The sequence below is a fragment of the Onychomys torridus genome, chromosome 11 (genome assembly GCF_903995425.1).
Source record: "Onychomys torridus chromosome 11, mOncTor1.1, whole genome shotgun sequence".
NCBI classification, from domain to species: Eukaryota; Metazoa; Chordata; class Mammalia; order Rodentia; family Cricetidae; genus Onychomys; species Onychomys torridus.
This window is the reverse complement of record NC_050453.1, coordinates 29653354-29675412: the sequence shown is the minus strand read 5'-3', so window position 1 is coordinate 29675412 and position 22059 is coordinate 29653354.

Here is a 22059-nt window from a genome sequence, read left to right as displayed (position 1 = left end):
CAGATGAGCATGCTGAAGACCCACTGCATAAGGCTAAATTATGGAGCTTTCCATTATTTATAGATTTACGTGTATTCTTGGTCACACATTACTTGACCTTTGCATATAATCAGTCCATATCCATAGCTAACCCTCATGAAGACTCCCATATCTTTCCTGTTACTTCAAAGACAACAGACTGACCTCCTTTCTTCCATCCTTGTTCATTTATCATCTGTTTGCTAATCCGTAGCCAGAGTGATCTGAGATGTCAGTGGGTCATGCCGCTTCTTTGCTCTAAAGCTACAAGCTTTCCATGTCACTGGAAGGCCAATCCAATGGAAATCCAACAAACTAATCAAGAGCACAAGGAAACATAAGCAGGTTCAGGTTTTCTGCAAGACGCTCTTCATCAGGTACATGTGTACATGTCCTAGATTCTCACGCAGTCTTTTAAATACCAAAACCTATGAGACTTTTCATTGTTTACTCTCTCTCAACTTTTAAGTCAAGTTGGCTGGTTAGATCATCAGGATCTGTGAATTCTTCTTCCTTCATTTCTCTGGATGACACCCCAGCCTCAAGTGGTCTCGGAGCACTTCCCCATAAGGTCACTATCATCTTCCCTGGGGTTCAACTTCCCTTGTAATTCTTGTCCCCACTGCTTCTACTGATCTGATTTCCATCCTTTGCCAGGTTCCTACACCCTTTAGCATAAAGCTCAAACTCCTAGGGAAGATTAACCCACAAGAAAGAGACTGCTTGGTGTGGCCGTTTGAGTTGATCTCATCTTATCCCATCTCTACCTTATCTGAAACTTACTTGTTTGCACAGCACAATTAATGCGTGAACAAATGCTATCTTCTTTACTGAGTTCATCCCTCCTTCCTTGACTAATTCTTAATTCTTCAAAGAAGAATTCAGTTTGATACATCCTCTAGGGGGCTTTTTGTTGAGTTAATAGCAAGCACAGGCTTCCCCTTAATTCCACAGTTCGTATTTTAAAATGAGCAACAGTTAAGTGATTTCTAGAAGAGAAAGCTAAGATCTAAAGAACTGGAGAGAAAGGATACAGCCACAGGCTGAATGAATCCATGAATCCTATATCCACTTCCAAAGGGAAGTGTGTTGGACACATAGCAGGTCCTGCTCTGATGCAACAGAACCAGAAGTTCCTTTTCATGTCCGGGCCAAGTTCTGCTGTCTGTGTGTGAATGGCACAGCCTGGCAGTTTATTTAAATCTTCTGTAAAGGGAAGGAAGCATAAGTTTACGCACTTTTTAAAATAATCATCTTGATACTACAACATTTACTAATGATTAATGATAAGCAAGATAACCAAAAAATGGCTTGTTTTAGCCATTCAGAAGGCACCATAAGCTTCATAATGTAATAACCAGGCTACTAGCTCTCAAAAAACCTGTCTGCTGAGTGATCCTTAGGTATTATATTCACATGTCATAGCTTTCTAGAATAAGAATTCTGTCCCATTTTATTTTTAAAGATTTTATTTTAAAAAATTATTGTTTTCAATGGAATCTTCTTCCACAATTTTTAATGTACAGATTTTATATTGTCATTTTAAAGCCATACAAATAAGAGTTCTAAGCTGTGGATTTAAAAGAAGTAGGTGAGTAAATATTTTTAGTCTGTATTACTCAAAAAATAAAAATATAACAACCATATACAATCAATATACTATTTTCTTGACTGTTAAGTACTGAGAGATATTTATATTATAAAGTAAACTTTAAAACTACTTGTTATAAAATAAAACATTTTATTTTATGTATATGGACAGTTTTTCTGTGTGTATGTCTGCGCACCACTCTGTGTGCCTGGTACCCAAGGAGACCAGAAGAGAGTGTTTGGAACTGGAATTACAGATGGTTTTGAGGCTCCATGTGGGTTCAGGAAGTCAAACCCAGGTCCTCTGGAAGATCAGCAAGTGTATTTAACTACTGAGCCATCTTTCCAGCCCCAATATTTTATTTTTAAGCATTCGAGCATGCAGGTGTGTGTGTGGGGGGGGGGTTATCTACACATAATTTCAGGTATCTAAAGAGGACAAAGGAAGGCATCAGGTCCCCTAGAGCTGGAGTTACAAGCTGTTGTGAGCTGGGTGTTGGGAACAACAAAGATAAAGAAACCCCATCATTCTGCTTATTGTTCTCAGAAATCCCCCACACTTCTGTGTTCCCACAACAGCCAACCCAAAGGAGGTCTGAATGTTCAAAGACAACTACCTTCCCCATGATGCCTCTCAATGGCAGTCACTACCTCCTCCTTAGCTGAATGTTGGGTTTCATTTTGTTGCTTCATGTTGTTCCTTTATTGCCAGTGTGCTATTATACTGATTATCTTGTAGACTCAGGAGCTTTCTTGTGGGTTATCCCAGAGGGGTAGAAAGGGTGGGCCTCTCTACCTCACTCACCTCAAGGCAGGGACTCTCTGCAACTGTGCTTATTCTGAGGAAAAGGAGGTCTCTAGGTGGGAAAACATGAGCAGTTCAAGACCTGAACTGAACCTGGGAACCCAAGTCTTCTTGCCTTGTGCCAGGATGGCTTCCCCTCGGACACACAGTCACTCACACTGACCTGCAGGTCTGATGGCAGGTAGCATGGAGACTAGTAAAAGAAGAACACCCAACACCTATTCAGGAATGCTGGCACCAGGGAACTTGCACTTTCTTCCCCTGAAGCACTACCCAGGCCCTCTACCAGTCAGGAATCCTGTTGTTACTTCTTCCTCAAAGCACCCCTCTGATTCCTCTTTCAGCGGTCCTCAACCTTCCTAATGCTGTGACCCTTTAGGACAGTTCCTAGCTGCTGCTTCATAACTGTCACGACCCACAGGTTGAGAACCACCACCTTATGCTCAAAGACAAGAAGACAGCACATGGCCAGGTGATGACATCGGGAACCACTGGCTCAGCCTGCAGCATGGGAATCTCCTGTGAGCTCCCTGAAAAGGCCCAAGCAGAGGCCTATGCCAGAGACACCAAGTCGGAATCTGAATTTTAGTTACGTCCCAAGTCATTTGTTCGCACACTGAAGTTTAACAGGGAACTGGTGTAGAGAGTCATGGAGAAACACACTACCATGGGAGGGCTCCTAATTTATTTGAGGGGTCTCACAGAAATCTTCCACCAAAAGGTGGCACCTAAGTTGGAGACTTAATGAGTCATGACCAATATTCTGCAATTTCAACAGGGACCACATGAGTACAGCAGGATCTGCTGTCCACTCCTGAGCCTTTCCACCTGCCCTCCACCATCCCATTGCCCTCTGGAGCCACACTCATGCCCTGACTCTTGGCTGGGGGTCTGGCACTCTGAGGCACTCACTGCATGCCAGAGACAGCAGGAAACCCCCTCTGAAGTTCAACCCTTCATTCTTAGAATGGCTTCCCCCACCATTGCCACCACCCCACATCCCGGAGAGCAAGGCAGTCTCTTGGAAGGATTTTTCTACAAGTGTGAATGGAATAAAGGGATGACTGATAGCCTGATGAATTGTACACTGAACTCTGACTTTTAGGCACTAAATATAGACAGTGCCCATGCTGGAAGAGCTAAATATAGCAGTGCTGGCCGGGAGAGGAGAAGGGAACCCTCCTGGGACAGACTGGATGGGGACCGAATGGTGAACCCCACAGTCGCAACAGCTGCAGGTTAATTTATCACTCTGCTGGGGAAGGGGTGCACTTCGATCTCATCCAGAGATGATTTGTGTGTCAGAGCATTTGCTGGGAGCCATTTTTCTGTTTAACAAACAAACAAGGAAGCGAATAGCTCAGAATGCCCCTGCCTGCCTTGGGCAAGTTGGTCTTCTCCATTGGGCTACAGCTCAAGGCTGTCCTCAGTGGGGTGACTTTGGATCTCCTGATGGGTTATTGCTAATTCTGTCCCACACTGCCCCAGATCTTTCTTGTTCAGTTCGACAAGAAGGCTCTAATTATTGAGGCTGAAGGAATGGATTGCTAATGCTGCCAAACTGTGAGAATGGATTGCTAATGCTGCCCAACTGTATGCCCCGAAGCACCCTTTCTGGTTAAAGATCCTCCATGGCCTGGCTTGCTCTGGGAAAGCCACTTAGCTTTGTTCAGGTTAGGGCTAAAGGAGAGAGTCCTTGGCCCCGGCTTCTCTCCCAGCAGCGTTGAGAGGATAGCATTAGAGCAGCACTCAGACTCTCTTGGAAAAAGACAGTCGATACCGGGTGGCACCATTTCAGAACATGAAATGTCTGCCTGCCTGTACTGCCACTTCAAGAAGCCATCAAAGACAGGGAAGGCGTGATAAGCATTCGTTTACCATTTTCCCTTCATTAGCAAGAAGCCTGCGTCTCTCCTGGGGTAAGACAGAGATCGCTCATCTGCATTTTGATTGCTGCCTTTGGATAATGACCACCAAAAATAGATTCTGAACTCCCCCTAATGATCAGTTCCCATTAATTAGACTTAATTATGTGACCCAAGCAAGGAAAAGAGATCTCCTTGCCTGTCCACGCATAAATCATATTTGATTCATCACAGTGTGTTTTCTTCTCCTTCTCTTGGGTCTCCCCCCCCAACCCCATCACGCCATCCAGCATTGCAAGCCAGGAGCCCATCTGCCACACCTCATCTCCAGTCCCCCCCCAGTGGTGACCTCGAGAAATTGGCTATCTAATCCCAAAACAAGGAAGGAAAGTAAGAGTTTAGCCCACGGATTGTTTGAGTGTCATCAATACTCATCCATCTGTAAGTGACCCACGGTGTGGCTGTGGCTTGGTTTCTAAAGCTAGGAGAAAACGTCCCCCAGGCTTTTAATTGGTCTAATTCTCATAATTGTCAAAGTGGTATGCAAAGTCACAACACTTTTCTGCCATTCCGTGACAGAGACTGAAAATGTTAATATAAATACTGAGGGAATGGAAATCGAATGTGTTGGTATGGGGACCTCTCGGGATCTTCATGATGGAGATATGTTAGCATACATGTGACTCGGGGAATCTCTGAAGAGAAAGCTATGTTATTTTGTGACCCACTAGCTTGGCACTGATTCATCTATCTGGGGTCTAAGTCTCCTCTGCCCTTGGATCCCCCCTATACCTGTGGAGGCTGTGGTGCTTACAGAGAAATCAGTAGACAACAGCTTCTCTCTAAGTAGACAGTCAGCAAAGCCCAACTTCAGTGATTTCTACAATGCCTCACATCTTAAGGATGGTTGGTGGTCTTGCTCCTAGACACCCAAAAGGTTTCTTAAGGTGATACCACAAATACAGACTCTCCTCCAGTCATCCAGTCAGCAGGCTTTTCACTTGGACATCTTTCCTGTCTCCAAGTCCGAAGGTGTGTGGTCCTCTGGCTCATCTTTAATGATGAAGACCTGTTCAGTGGCAGAGTGGGCACTGGCCAGGTCTTCCTGGGACTGACTCTATCGGCTGCACACCCTGGCTGCTATGATTGACCTAGTGGTTTCAGAACTCCAAAGAACTAGAAGTTAAGTTTGAAGATTTAATAGCAAAGTAAATGGCTTTCATCTATAAAATGTGTGTTTTGTCTGGAACAGATTTGATTTCATCTTGTGAGAATGCAAAAGCAATGTCACAATTCTACTTTATTCCACTATAGGGTGTGTGTGTGTGTGTGTGTGTGTTCTTCATAATTCTCCTTTAAACTCATTTGGCATCCTGCTCATTCCCTAATTATTTAATAGGTTATGTAAAATTTCTATCGTGTAGTCATGTGACATTTGTATGTGAGTCATGATTTTACTTTGTTAAGAAGTGTGTTTTAGCACAAATTTTCCACTTAATACTGGTAGCTGCTATATTACATCAATAGTTATTCACTGTAGCAACTTCAGTTCCATTTTCTTAAAAGTGCCAGAAAAGACAAAAGGTCATTTCACAGATGAGGTGGTAAGTCAAGCCACTTACACGATACCAAGCAAGCCAGGGCCATGCGAATTGCTGTCGCCGAGGCTACTGTAATTTTAACGGAAAGCTTTCTCTGCCATGTTAAAAAGAGAGCAGCTATACTGAGATTGGGATAAATAAGGTGTACAGACAGCCTCCGCCCTACTGAAAACCCCATCGGATTTGCAGAGACCAGACGAAATGATCCACACCTTGTTCCCCTAAAACAGAGAAGCAGCCGCAGGGAAAGAGACGGTAGGTGTACGAACCTCCAGAAAAACACGAACACCCCTCTCTGCATTTCCCCCAAGGCACTCAGGCACTGTGTTCTGCTGAGGCTTCATTATCCGAGCCTTGTCCTATTTCTTGTCATGCTCTAAGCCCTAGAGGGCAGCAGCGCGCCCTGAAGGACCTAGCCCAATTCCTCCTGCAGAATGGACTCAGTGAATCCTCAACACTCTCCCACACTGTACACCCCTCTCATTGTCACGAGCAATCCCCAACAAGGCAGCCCACCCCAGCCCCATGCCTGAGCATTGTGGGGTTGGGACTCTGGGCTCCATCACTCTCTTGGTGGCGCCCGGAGCCTTTCTGCACTGCTGCTTTGCAGCGCCGGGAGCTCCGCACTGTGCCGCCACCCCCGCAGCTCTGCGCAGCCGCAGCGCCGCAGTTTACATAAGCCTGGCACACACAGCCGAGAGCTCACCTTCTCGGGGATCCGGCTGGAAACGCCCTCCGAGACAGTGAAAGCTGAACCGCCGCTAGATTGCTCCTCACACCACCCCCCAGGAGCTGTCAAACAGTCATGTCCTGAAATGGCGAAGCCAGAGCAGGAAATACCTGGTGGCAAGACGGAAAACATCCCACCATGGACAGCGAACTCTTCTCCCTAAGAAAACAGCCGCACTTGGCCTGGCAGTACTGCCTTGACCTCTGCTAATGCAGCGAGCGCTTCCTCTAACCCGCTGCGACCTGCAAGGTTAAAGCCAGTCAAGGGCATTAAACCCAGTTTGCCAAGAAAAACGAAGGACAAACTGGTTTGTGCTGGATCCTCTTAACTCCCTTACTTTACTTACTGACTGACCTTGTAGGTAATTTCCCCACCCTTCTCTCCTAGCTTTTCTAGAACGTTCAGTGGAAACATGGACAGTTTTTCCTGGGGCAATAGGCCCGTCCCAATTTCATGCTAATAACAGCAAGTGGCACTACCATCTCCTCTCCTCTCCAGCCAGCCTCAGCTGCTTTCGTCCACTCCTAGAGGACTTGGAATCTCACCCCCAAGGAGCCTAGGGCCCTAAAAATCCTCTGCCTTTGGCCTCCATTCTTGTCCTACAGAGCAAAGAATGTAGTTCAAACCACAGATGTGTGATTCATCCCCTCCAAGGAGAAGGAAGGAATTCCTAATCAATACCACAGTGCCTAGGCAGGAAGTAACATAAATATGCTTTTCCAGGCTGGGGAGAATGCTCAGTAGTAAACACACTTGCCACAAAGCCTGACAACCTGAGTTCTATTCCTGGGACCCACATAGAGAGAACTCACTCTCACAGGTTGTCCTCTGACTTCTACATCTGTACTCTGGCACGCGCACGTGTAAATAAACCATTAATTAATTTAAAATTTTAAATGGCATCTCCCTCTGCTAAGAACTGGGACTGCCATGTGCTATTATCAGGCTTTCTACTTCATCAGGGTCAGATGGGGAGAACCTGGGCCTGGTACAGAAAATCCGGGCTGCCCAATTTACCCTGGATTAAGGAGAGTACATGGGACCTTCAGGCTGGAATGTCATGGGCAGCCTGGGACAAGCTGGTCACCCCAGGCATGGGCAGGATGCTAAATGGATTTTTTTTTTCTTCCCTTAGAAACTTGAGCTCTGGATTAAAAAAGAATTTCTTTTCTTTCCCAAAATATATGAGAGTGCTTTCTCCTTGTGGAATTTACAGTAAGACCGAAGGCAATGCTCCATGAGCATTTTAGAAACTTGATAGACAGAACCTGAAGAGGGCTGTAAACAGGGCTGAGTTCTAGAAGTAGGGGTCAAGACATCTAATGGGCTAATAAAGTTCAGGACATTTAATCTTCAGCTATGCCTTGTTTATGCCAGTCGGAGTGGCACAGGCAGAAAAAAGAACTCCAAATCCAGGATGGCATCACCACAGATGCCCCTGGCCGCCGCCACCCCCACCTGAGACTTAGAATAGAAACAGCCATCTTCTGTGTGGCATTTCCTGGGCATCATCAGATGCCGTGTCTCAGAAGCAGCCAGATGCACCATCATGGAACGAGCCCTGGCCTACATTCAAACACCTGAGTTCTATTTTCAGGCTGGTCCCTATGACTATATGAACTTAGTCAAGCACTTGACCTTCTCGGATGAACTATAAAATGTGGGATAAAATGTTATCCATGCCCTCTTCTCTTGTGAGGATTAAATGAAATGAAATTGACTCCCAATGATTCATAATGCCATAGACCTTAACCAACAATTCCAGGGTGTCTTAAGTCCTCGTTTTCCTGGATACCTTGTTTTTTGTCCCAGTTTTGGGAGTCATAGATCCACTGTAGGTAAATCTTCGATGGTTTTGAGCATTTTCTTCTTGTAATCTTCATCTTCTTAAATAAGAACCCTTTTACTCTGGTGTTAAATCATTTCCTAGACTTCCATGGTTTGCATTCACACACCAGACCTTCAAATACCCAAATGAGAGGTAAGGTGGTGGCCATTCATAAACAGAAGTTATGAGGCTACAACAAGGACGCTTGTAGAGATTGGTTGACCTTATTAGATTTTCCTAGGCCTTGAGTCCCTAAAAGGATCAGCCTACAAAAGTTGAGCAAAGAATGTAAGGGCTTTGTAGGCTGTCTCTTCTACTTAGGGTGTGGGCTCTCTAAACAGGTTCATCAGTATCAAAGCAGGATTGGGAGGAGTGTATAGAAGGAATGGGTAGTATTCTGTCCAGTTCAAGAGGCTGCCAGTACTAAATGAGAGAGTGGAACAATTCATCATAAGTTACTCAGTGGAAGCCCATTTACATGTGGAAGATCGGTGGAGGCTAGAGAGATGGCCCAGTGCTTGCTGCAAAAGTATAAGGACCAGAGTTTGAATCCCAGCACTGATACAAGTCAGGCATCTCATACAAATGGGCAACCTTAGCTGTGCATGGAGTGGGAGGAGAGTCAGGAGGATTCCTGGCTCCTGGTGGCTTCCACTCTAGCTGAGAACACCAGAGTCCCCAGTTCTTAAGAGACCTTACTTCAAGGATAGGCAAAGGATGGTAGAGGAGGCCACCCAGTGCCTTCTTCTGGCCTCCACAGGTGTGCTTTCAGACAAGTACACATAACTCATAGGCATATAAACACAAATAAATATTTTGAAAGATCAGAGTAAATAATTTTGTAGCTTATATATAGTACAAATTTATAGCTGCTGTTAATGTATAAACTGGTGTCATTAATTGTATTCAAATATTATGCAAACAGTACCATGATCTTTTCCCTTAACTTTTCACTCTCATTCCAAATATAAACTACCAATTTATTGCATTTAAACTACCTAGTTCCTTCTCCCTTTAGCCCCAGATACCTATAATCTACTTTCCGTTTTTGTGAACTTGCTAATTCTAGCTATTCCATAGAAACAGACTAATAAGATCTGTTACATTCTGTCTGGGTTATTATGCTTGGCATAATATCTTCATAGTCTCTCCATTTTTTGGTTGCTGGGTATCTGAATTGATTTTATTTTGAGATTTTTATAAATATATTATGGTGAACATCAGCATGTGAGCATCGGTTCAAATTTTTGTTTTCAATCCTTTTTTTTCTTCGGATTCACTTCCTAGGTCATATGGTAATTCTATGTTTAGCTCTTTGCAAAACTGCCAAACTGTTTCCCATGGGAGCTGAATCATTTTACATTCCCACCAGCAATGAGAGCTTTCCATTTTCTATACACCCTTACCAACACCTATTATTTTCTGCTTTTACTTTGTATGGTGGTAAATGGTACACAGATGCTTAAAGGCACACAAACACATGTAAACAGGCAAGTTGGTAAAAGTTATCAATCAGTAGATTCATGCAAATTGGGAATCAACTATACACAGGGTAATTCATTCAGAAAATGCTTCCAAGGAAGGCACATTGCATGTCTTCATAGCTTGAGTAAGAGGCGAGAAAGCTGGAGACAAAGATGGATGTGGAATTTGACCAGAAAGTTTACCCCAACTGATCGTGCAGAAGAAAGACCTTTGCCATTACATATGGCTATTGAGCAAGGACTCAAGACTCCTGGGGTCTAATCCTGTGTTTTTGCGTATAGTGCTAATCTATAAAACTTGTACCAGTGTTTATTCATTTGGACATTAACTTGGAAAATTGTATTGTAGTAATTGTTTGCTATTTGTGCACTTGAGGTTGAATTCCTGAGTCTATAGATCCTCTGGTGTGTGTCTTTCTATGAAAGCCCCTGTAGGCTGTCCACATTAGCTTCTATGACTTTGGAGATGAAAGTTAGATTATTATAACTGAGATGTTTTGTGGACACCATCCCTGGTCATTCTTTGCTTGCTGCATGGAGACCTCCTGTCTTCCATTCCTCATCTCTTGGTTTCTTTCCTTGTTTCCTGAGATTTTGGGTGCATTCTCATTCTTCATTCGTCACAGAAAGGTGGTAAAGCAAACTCCCAGGCTCATGACTCCCCATCTGCCTCCGAGTGTTATTCTCAGATCAACTGATCATCACCACACAGAGGCATGCGACTGGAACAGAAAGCAGGGTGTGAGAACTTCAGCCATTTGAAGTCTAAGATGAATTTTAAGCATCTCGAAAGTATAATCTATGTCAATGGGAAAGCAGACTCTAATTAAAGGAAAGGGGAAAATAGCCGATCATCCACACCACTGTGTTTACTATATAAAAGGGTAACACAAGCACTCCAGGAAAAAAAGAAACCGTGGGTAATTTCAGAACAGATATCACATCTTGTGCTTCCATGATTCCAGAATAGCTGCTTCTATTTTTTCCTTTCTACCTGTTCTTTATTTAGCCTTTCTCATTTTTCGTTGAGAAATGATCACTTAGAATAAAGACTGCCTTTCTCAACCTTCTGTGAGGGTTGAGCCTACCAAGGCTGCTACATGTTGAGATTTCATATGCAACTTCTGAAAAACGTCTCTGGGACTAGAAAATGAAAACCCTGGGTTCTGAGGATTTCACACTAGCCTTGGCCTGAGTGACCCCTGATTTATACTGCTAAGGAGAAAAAAGGAAAATGAACTCTAAGTTTGAGTCCCTACTGCTCTGGACTTCTGGCCATTTATGGATAAACCTCTTCCTTGGTGATGGACACCTTCCATCTCTGGAAGAAAGTCTTTCATTCAACGGTTGCAGTTATGACTGTTACAGCTAACTAATATGCCAGGTGTGTTGTCTTTCTCATATATATGGAAGGTCAGTGTTTGACTCAGGGATGCACATACACTTATGTAAGGATCGAGACATGATTCATTCTAGTATAGTTAACAAAGCAGACTGAGGAACACACACACACACACACACACACACACACACACACACACACACACACACACCATGAAGTCCAGATAGATAAAGTACTGTGGAATTCAGAATGTAGCAATCCAAAGGAAAAAAATCAAGGATTGTCACTGATTGCTGAAGTATAAATCAACACAACTTTGGGGATCAACTTGCTAGTCATACACATCGTAATTTTAAAACCATCATCCTTTGTTCCACAGTACTTTAGGTTTTAGAGACCCACTCTAAGGAAATCATGTGGGAAAAGAGTGATGCTCAAACCTTTTACTGAAGCCCTAGGTAGGGAGATAGTTTCTGCACTCAAGGATTCAGTCAATAAGTACATCTGTCAGAAGTGTAGGCGGCATCCTCCTTCCCCATGGGTTGGCTTTCATGAAGGAAGAGATTCCAAGAGAATGGAAGAGGAATTGAGATAGGGAATGGCAGGCAGCAAGGCACCTGCCTCCCACCCAGTCTGTAGTGCATCCTTCTTACAATAGGAGAGGATTATTCAGAAGCCAAAGAAACTATTCCCTGAATAAGGCAGTGTTGTTCAGAGCTCAGGGATGAAATGAAAGACAGTGTAGGAAAGTCTTCGTTTGGGGAAAGAAGCTTGGTTGGAGATAGGCATTGCAAACCCGGGGATCTGCAGGGAGACAGCATCACAGTGGTGGGCCCCAGCTGCAGTGGCAGTGAGCAGGTGCTGCCCCCAAGTGGCTCTGCAGCCAGCACACACGCTTAGGGGGCCAGGAGCCGCAAACCAGATCACTTCTGGTATAAATCAAATGGGAGGAGTTGTTAAGGTGCATGCAGATGGGGGACATGAGCCAACTAAATGTGTCGTCACAGGGGCTCTAACCTAAGTGCGCTTGGTGGAGGATGCCCAGCTAATCATGATTTGCCTCATAATCTGTGAGCCCATTGTCTACAGGGACTCAGTTTCCTTCCCTATTTATCTCAGCTTTCTTCTATTCATCATCTCTCAGATTTCCAGGGCACGCGTCCATTTGAGTGTACTCAGAAAGCGGTACTTTGTGAGGTTTCACAAGGCAGAAGGATGACAGGACGCTGTTTCTGTTGGAAGATCTATTCATATCTATGAGTGTCAGTACAGGGCAGACGTGGGGCGTGACCGGAAGTTCTCAGGTCCAGCAGTTGGCTGTGCTCAGCTGCAGAAGCAGCCCTGACAATATTTGTGTATTTCAGTTTAGATCTTCCTAATCACTGCTTCCTTCTTTGTTTATTGTTTGAGAATTTCATACGTGCTTTCTGATCAACTCCACACTGCTTTCCTCCAGTTCCTCCGCTATCCTTTCCCACTGCACGTGCTCTTTTCTTAAGCTCACTGAGTCCTCTTAGTGCTGCTACTGTGTGTTCAGGGGCATACGGAGATTGACTGGTGAATGTGTTACCTCTCAGGGGCTGCATCTCTGAAGAAAACTGAGGAGGGTTGAGAGGTCTGTGACTCTATGGTTATACTGTTAAGAACATAGGGAGTTTATTAGTATGTCCATTTAAGAGAATAATAGTACAGGAGGCAACACAATTATTGTATAAGCCCTCATTCTTTGTATGAGTTTGTGGCTTTAAAGAAATGGGAAATGCAATGGAGTCTGATTTTGTGACTAAAGTCGGACAACACGGCATAGAGCTTAAGCCCCTGAGCTACAGTATTACTCAGACTTGGTTCACATACCATGTCTGCGTTTATTTGTAATGAAATCTTAAGCAAGGAAGGCCCCATGCAATCTTACCCCAGTTTCTTCATATGCAGAATGGTAAAGGTACCTACTTCACAGGACTGTCACGTGGACCAATTATATATGTATGTGTATATATATATATACGTAAACTATCATGAGTCGTCATAATTGAATATTACAACATTGAAATATACATATACAGCCTAATCTTAACTATCTAAAATGCACATGTGGAAATGTACCAATATCTTGAGCTTACTAATATATATCCAACATCTTAAGCAATTCATTTCCTCACTAAGTACCGAGTTTCCAGTTGATAGTTTCTCTAGTGCATTTTTATATTTTTCTAATTGTCTGCAATGAGTATATAAGTGCTACTATACAGAAAGCATACATGTGATATAAGAAAATGGCTTACAGAAAGTCACTTAAGTATAAATTCGGTCCCCAGAATCATTCACAAATCCAAAGCCTCCTGAAAAGAAACACACTCAACCAATTCAGTTTCTTTGTCAAGGAAATTTCACTATCTTTGTAAAATACTTTTCCCACCAGGTGAAGAGCAAGTAAATGTCACTCCAGATCTGGGAATAGCAAGGCCCCATACAGGGAATTTACAAAAGGTGAAGTCTGGAGGGACAGTTGAGTTTGTGGGGTAACTCTGGAGACAGTCTGTTTTACTTACTGCCAATGGGAAGAGAATGTGCAGGTGAAGCTGATGTTTAACATCTCAGTTCAGGAACAGTTCTGGGACTTTGCATTTTAGCCTTTAAATCCTTTCCAATCCCTCTGGTGGTCGTGAAAGACTAGAGTGGACTGTGTTCAAATCCACACCTCCTTTTGTCCCACCATAATTATGAATAGTGCTTTTTTTCTCAGAAGGTCTTTGTTTAGACAGCTATGTGTGCATATGTGTGTCTTATGTAAGACCTATGCAAACAGCACACTACATTAGATTTTTTTTTTTTTACTGAAAATAGATTCTTCTCTCATACAATATATCCTGACCACAGTTTCCCTTCCCTCCAGTCCTCCCAGTTCACCACCACCTCCTGCTCCCCCAGATCCTAGATTTTAATAGATGTCTGGATCCAGCAGCCTGTACATTGTTGCTTCCTAACTACCCATGAACAGCCACTGGTTTGTTTTTGTCTCTGTTGTTGAATGTACTGACTTGAATGACTGAAGCTTACTTCCAGCCCAACTAATGCTACTGTAGTGTTCTTTTCTTCTTCCCACTGGAGTATCTTCTCAAGAACCTGCTTTATACGGGAGTACTTGAAAAAATGATGGTTTCTCTGCTTCTGACTATGTCCGATAAGCATGTTCACCTGATGCCTTCAAATGGAACTTCGGGCAGGTCTTACTGTTCTCTTCACCTTCAAGGCTGTGCAGCATGCATTTGTAGAAATGTAATGAGCTTCTGGTAAAGCAAGTTCAACTTGCTAGGGTTTACTAACAAAGAAAAGACGAGGATATCCACTCTTCGCACTTACCCATCAATCACTTTCATGAAATTGTTTCCCAATCACTTCTTGAGGAGAGAAGGTTGGTAGGAATTCCTGTCTAGTTTTTAAATTTCCTTTTCATGTCTTCATTGTATTTTGGAATTAGGTCAGCATCAGCAGAGGTTCCACCACTAGATGAGCCACTGGACTCTCTGCTGGTAGAAATATATGGAAGACACCTGCAACAATATTGCTTTTAAGTTTACAGTACTACCAGGTGTGTGTGTGTGTGTGTGTGTGTGTGTGTGTGTGTGTGTGTGTGGTGTTTTCAGATACTCTTCTATGGTCTGCAGTTACTTTCTTCAACTCTCAGAGAGAACACAAGTAAATTTGTTTTTAAAATACAATACTAGATTATTTGCGAACAAGTCAATGCTAATCTGAATGTAAAGAGAACAAAATTCATTTCTGTAATGTTCTGCATAGATTCATGGAAAGAGAAAGAAAATCTTTGCATAATCACTGCTAGAGATGAGTATTATAACTGTAAATGAGAAAGGCAGATTGCCTTTACAGTCGCAAAAGAGGACTCCTGAAGGGCCTGAGATATGAACTAGACACTGGAAACTGGGACGAGCTTCCTGATTGCTCTTTCGAGGAGTGTTACAGTATGTAGATGGGTCCTTTGGCCCCAAGTAGAAATTCTGGGACCCCTAATGAGGCACAAAAACATCAGAATAACTTTAAACCTCAGAAGGGAAGAGCACCAGGGGCTCGATTCCTGGATATCACATAGTGACTTGTGTGGAACAAGGGATGCCTGGTGAATGAAGGTTGGATAGTGCCTTTCCCTGGTGAGTCAACTGTACTCACCGCTCTTAAAAAATGTAGCCTTCCCTCCTGGTGGGAATGGCAGCAGGAAGGAAAGCAGAAGTGTTTGATCCTGGTGAGGAGCTCTTGGAATTACCATTGAGTAGAGAACAGTAAAGCAGAGACAATTGTTAATTCTAGACTTTTCCGGGGAGCACTAAGATGTGTGTGTGTGTGTGGGGGGGGTGGCAGTCAAATGACTGCAAACTCACCAACTGTGTGTGCTGCAAGCTTGAGGACAGAACAGGGGTAGGTAGGTAGCACTGTGTCCTGGCCCTTAGTGTGCCCGAGCCTTACCTGAGTTTGGCTTGTGGGAGGCCTGGGGGTTGGCAGGGACAGCAAAGTGCAAAGAAAACATCCAAGTCACAAGAAAGCAAACCCCAGCCCCGACACTTTCCTATTATTACCAAAGTGAACTTGGTACAAACTTGAACCAATCCAATTTGAGCTGCAGAACTGGGCCGTAAATCTCAGAAAGGCAGCCAGTTTACCTGTCAAATTGTCAAGACACCATTTGCCTTAGCTCCTGCTGAACCAAATGAACAGTTGTACCTGTGGTGCTTCATTTGACATTTCTGTTCCCAATCTAAGTACAGAGAAGTTGTTAAAATAGCAAACTGCCAAGGGTCAGTGAGACCACAGGCATTCAAGAAATCTGCATGCAGGATACCTTTACCAATAAACCTATTGGCATTAGTATATAATTTCCAAAAGTAAATATATAGTTTTGAGGAAAATTCCTATTAATGGCTTCTTATTACACCAGATTTTTGTGACTAAATCTTTTGCCAAAATAAAGGTGGTTAGCTAATTTCTTAACGAAGGGATTCTGACACAAGTCAAAGGCCTTCCAGTGGAATGAACAGCAGTTGAACTTGCTGCTCTCAAAATATATATTGTCAACATCAACCTGGAAAATAGGTAGACCCTGTCTCCATAAATCCCCTTTTCTCAACTCCCTTGAAATAGGAGTTGGACAAGCCAGTTCAGGTTAGCCATGAATCACTGTGTAGACATCTCTGGGTAGCGATAGAAATCTCACTAAAATCAGAATCTTTGAGCGATGTTGATGATTTGTTCCTTCCTCCAATATCCCAGGGTCATGGAGACCCGACCAATCACAGCAACTGCACACTTACTCACAAGGAGTGAAGGCAAAGGGCTTCTGTTACACTGAGGAAGGACAGAAATAGAAAAACATCAACTCACAAGTTTTGTTTTATTGTTTTTATTTTTCCCGTGGCTGTAGGTCAGGCTGTATGTCAGGCAGGAGTCAGTCTCTGAAGGAGATTCCAGGGTCCCTTCCAAGAGAAGAGTAACAGTAGCACCTGTGCTTCCCCTATAGTATAATCTTACTTTTTATCTGTGCAATTCTTCAATCACAATAATAGTAAGGTCTTAAGGAATATGAGGTTATAATTTAATATTTTTAGAATAAGTAAAAAAGATTACAGCAGTCTCCTTTTTCTTTCTGCAGATTCAATTATCTTCAGCAAACCATGGTTTAAAAAATACGAAATGGAAAAATTCTAAAAATAAACAATTCACAAGTTTTAAATTGCATATCATTCCAAGTATCTTGATGAAACTCATGGCCTCTTGCTCCACCCTGCCTGGGACATGAACAACCCTTTTGTCCTGTGAATTCACACTGTATACACTATTCACTCATTGGTCACTTAGCAACCATCATGATTACCAGTGTGGTTATTGCCAGATGGCAAAGGTTGCGTAGAGGATTTAGAACTAGCTGAGGTTTGGGCATTTACTAGTTAGCTGTCTTGGAACATTTCTCCATGGAGAAGGGGGCACCACTGTAGTATGATCCTAATTCTATTTTTAAGAGTCCCAAAGGCATAGTAGGATGGCAATACAGAAACAGTAGCAACTCTGTAATATCTATAGATGGTAGAATTATAGGACTTTTTAAACTGTTGTGAGCTCTCCAGGTTTACTGCTATAATGATGCTTTTAGCTTTTGAGTCTCAGGAAAAGGAAGAAATCTGTAAGTATCTGTGAGGGGGGAAATGTGCTTTAAAAACATAAATTTTCAGGTTGGAAAGATGGCTCCATGGATCAAAGTACTCACCACACAAGCATGAGGGCCCGAGTTGAAATTCTCAGTGTAGAAGTCTAGTGTAGCAGACTGTGCCAGGAGGCAGAAACAGGTAGATCCCACGTGCTTCAGGTAGCCAGCCAGTCTAGCTGAATGACCAGTTCAAGTTCAGTGAGAGAACCTGGCTCAAAAATAAGGTACAGAATGACAAGAAAGGAAACCAATATCGACCTCTGACCTCTACATGCACACACACTGGTGAGTGAACCCCCACACAGGTACACTCATCATACACACACACACACACACACACACACACACACACACACCATAAAGTTTTGTACACTGACATCACAGGTCCAGGTACATCACCATGAGGGTTTTGACAGGGCTAGCAGGAGAAACAGCCCTCAGGCCAGAGCACACCTCATGGAGCAAATGGGATCATCAATTCAACTGGCCACACAACGACTGAGATTTTGCAGAACAAAGATCACAGCATGACACACACTGGGCTTTCAGAGTGCTCCAAAGGGTCCCTGAAGAGCTGCAGAGATCACCGTGGAAAGGGCTTTGCAATAGTCCCAGGTGCTGTATTCATAGGTGGGATCAAGAGTCAGCCTCAATTTCCTGGAGCAGTATTAGACCTAAACACCTGAGATGTCAGAGAACACAACATTAAGAAAGAGAAGATCAGTTTTCCTTGGATTTTCATCCCTCTTCTGTGATGTAATTGTACAGAGGAAAGGAAGTTCAAAATCACAAGAAGAGAATTCTGAAGAGAAATGCTCATTTTTAAGTTGCTTTGTGAGTACTCTGGATGATTGCTTTGTGTAAGTATGTGGGTCGTTGTATGTAATTGTGTGTATGTGTGTGTGTGTGTGTGTGTGTGTGTGTGTGTGTGTGTGTGCATGCTCCACATGTTCCAAGAGAGACTGAGTGTCATTCAAAATATACAAAAGCAATGATAAATCTTATAGTGGATTTAGAGCAGGGTAAATGCCGAGCCACAGCCAGAATTTTAAAAGGAAGATGTTCAAGTTTTAAGACCATGAAAAGACTAGACATCAAGTAAGAGAATCCAGATGCTGATCAGTTGGTGAACAGCTAAACAAATTCAGTATATCCATGCAATTGAACACTACTCAGACTAAGCATGATCACATGCTACAACTTGGCTGAACCTCGAAGATGTAATGCTAAGTGAACAAGAAAGACTCAACAGATTCATCTACAAGAAATGGGTTAGAGATTTAGCTCAGTGGTAGAGCACTTGCCTAGCAAGCGCAAGGCCCTAGGTTTGATCCTTAGCTAAAAAAAAAAAAAAAAAAAAAAAAAGCCCAGGAAAGGCAAATCTAGAGGTTAGTGTTTGTCTGGGACAGGAAGCAAGGGCAGGAATTAAGTGCATATGGGAACTCACTTAATATTTGGCATGATGAAAAAATATTCTAAAACTGAATTGCAAGGCTTACTGCAGACCTTATAAACTTGTTGAACACAGTATTCTTCATTTGAAGTGGATGAATCTTGTGGTCTATAAGTCATGTTTCAATAAAGTATATTTAAATTGTGGACAAAAATAAGTCCTGAATATGACCATTTCTGAGTCTGTCTTCTGCTCACCACTCCATCCATGACCATTTCTTACCTAAGGTTATTTTAATAATCGAACTGGAATCTACCTAATGTTACTTTAGTGGTCTAACTGGAATCACTGCTTCCACCATTTACCCCTTAGGCTCTACTCTTCACAGAATTAGCAGAAGAATACTTTTAAATTATAAAACCTTTGTAATGGTCTCTCTTTCTGCTATGAATGAACCTCAGCACCTGCCTGTGGCCAGCAAGATCCTACCTGCTTTGCTGTCTTCCTGTGGCCAGCAAGGCCCTGAGTGCATTGCCTACCAAGCCCCTGACTTGGACATTTGCAGAGTCTTCATCTGCCTAGAAAGTTTTTGCTACAAATACCCTTTCCCCTTTGGGGAATTACTTTTTGAGACAAGGTCTTACTCTTCAGCCCAGATTAACCTAAAACTAACTATATATCTGAACTTTTAACTTGAAGTAATCATCCTGCCTCATCTTCCTGAGTATTACAGTTGTCTGCTACAACACGTGGCTTCTAGAAATAGCTTATGATCACTCTCACTTTGTTCTAGTACCCTGGTTATTCCCAGAGAGTGCAACCTGATTCTACTCTACTTAAAATAGAATGCTGCACCTTGCTTCTGATCCCCATATGACATCTCTACTCTATGCTACTACTCTCATTTTCTATATAATATTCATCACCTCCTGAAACATTTTAATTGAGAGGGGTGTGTGTGCGCGCACGCATGCGCAGTTTCTCACTATCTATCTAGAATGGAAGTCCCATGAGAACAAGGGTCTTACCTGTTATTGACTTTTGTCCCAACCCATATCTCATTTGATGCCCATAGGCACCATGGAAGTTAGGTCATCTTATTTACAGAAGGCAACAGGACCCAGATAGATAAAGTTGTTTATTAATAGTAACACAGCCAGTGATGATCTAGGCTAGTCTTAGAGGCTGGGGCTAGCTGACTCCATAAGTAACATTCACTGTATCAAGTGCTATGCATATCACACCAAGACAGCATCCAAAGGAAACCAGCTAAGCCAGATCCCACTAAACGAAGTTCTGTTGTTCTGTCCCCATTAAATCACAGTTAACGGTGTTCCTGACTCTGAATTCCTTGATTCAGTGCATGTTTTCAAGATCTGTGTAAAACACAAAGAGGCTGTAATGGCTTAGCTTCCTCACAGCCATTCCTTTCAAGAATCCAGCTCCTATCATCCTTTAACCTGAAATAAACACACTTCAGAAGAATTAAACATTCTACACACTCACAAATCCAATTTAACATCAAGATCATATGGGCAGAGATAAGAAAGATAGATGGCTCGGGCCCATCACAATTTTTCCTCCCTTCAGAGGCTAATACATCACATATCTTCATAGCAATCTGTGTGATTTATTTGTGTAATCAGAAGAGAACCATGCTTCCAAAGTTGTATCTTTGTTCAAATCTGTAAATACAAAATGTAATCAAGAAAATTAAAATGTTATTTAGACCCACACTCATTACATGGGAAGGGACTCTGTCCTGGGTTTCCTTTATTTGGTGTCATTTTATATGTTATTCGTGTGTGTGTGTGTGTGTGTGTGTGTGTGTGTGTGTGTGTGTGTGTGTAGACCAGAGGACATTCCTCAGGAAGCACACATCTTTTTTTTTTTTTTTTTTTTTACTGAGACAGTTTCTCCCATTAGCCTGGTGCTCCCTGAGTAGTCTGGGTTGTCTAGCCAGCAAGTCTTAAAGGTCCTCCTGTCTCTTTCTCCTCCATGCTGGGATTACAAAATCACGCCCTTTAACTCAGGTCTTCTTGATTGCATGGTAAACTGCATCCCCAGTGCCTTTGTGTTTTCAATAGCTACAATGTAGAGATATACCAGGGACACATGATCCTAAGACAGTGTGAACATTTTAGTGATGGAGAAAAAAAGACAAAATCTGCATCCCCAGTGCCTTTGTGTTTTCAATAGCTACAATATAGATAGATACTAGGGACACATGATCGTAAGACAGTCTGACCATTCTAGTGATGGAGAAAACCAAGACAACAGCCGTGGCAATGACATCATGGTCTACCTCCCCAACACTCACTCAGAAAGCCATTACTGTTTCTATGGAAGTGCTGTGCTTGTACTAAGTCTTGAATCTACAAATACAGTGCTAATCAGAAAATGGTCTGCCTACAGGATCTCACAAATTCTGTAGAAACCTAAGCAAATTCTTCTTCCTTCATCTCCTCTAGAAAGTGAGGGATAAGATAATGGAGCTGAAGCTGAAAGTCATCACTATGGTTACCTCTAGAGTAAGAGTGAGCATCCTTCAGCCAACCAATCCCAGCCCTTAAGTAAGAACTTGGCATAAATCTAACATGATGCTTAATATATATGTGCATCATGCCATAATCATAGCTGATGAGGAAAAGGCTGATTATATATTTCAGAGTTATTGGATTCTCTGCCAAAAAAGATCATTTCCCCTCTTCTTAACCTAAAACTATCTTTATAAAATAGTTTAAGCTCTTTGCAGAACATTCATACAGAGTCTCTAGAGTTCTTCTCTCAGGGTACCTAAGAGTCTGCCTGCTGTGAAGGCAAAGGCTGACATCATGGATTCTTTCCCAACAAGAGAATAAAGGAAACTACATTCTGACAGGAAGCAAGGAGTCAACCTTGATGGTAGCTATTGTCAGAACTTGTTGCCTCTTCCCATTAACTGGGTTGTCCCTAGTCTACTCACTTGATCCAGCTGTGCTGTTTAAGGGGGGAGGGTATTTACCCATCACTGCACATGAACTTTGGCATCTTGGGTCATCAAATCTTCAAACATAGTATGTTTTCCAGTATCTCGAGGGAAAGCATAATGCAAGAGCTATTGCAGCTCTTCTTATGGTTAGCAAAACCTAGCCCACCCTAATTTCTGGGAAAATTATCACAGAGGAAGAGATCACAAATCAGTGGGAAGGC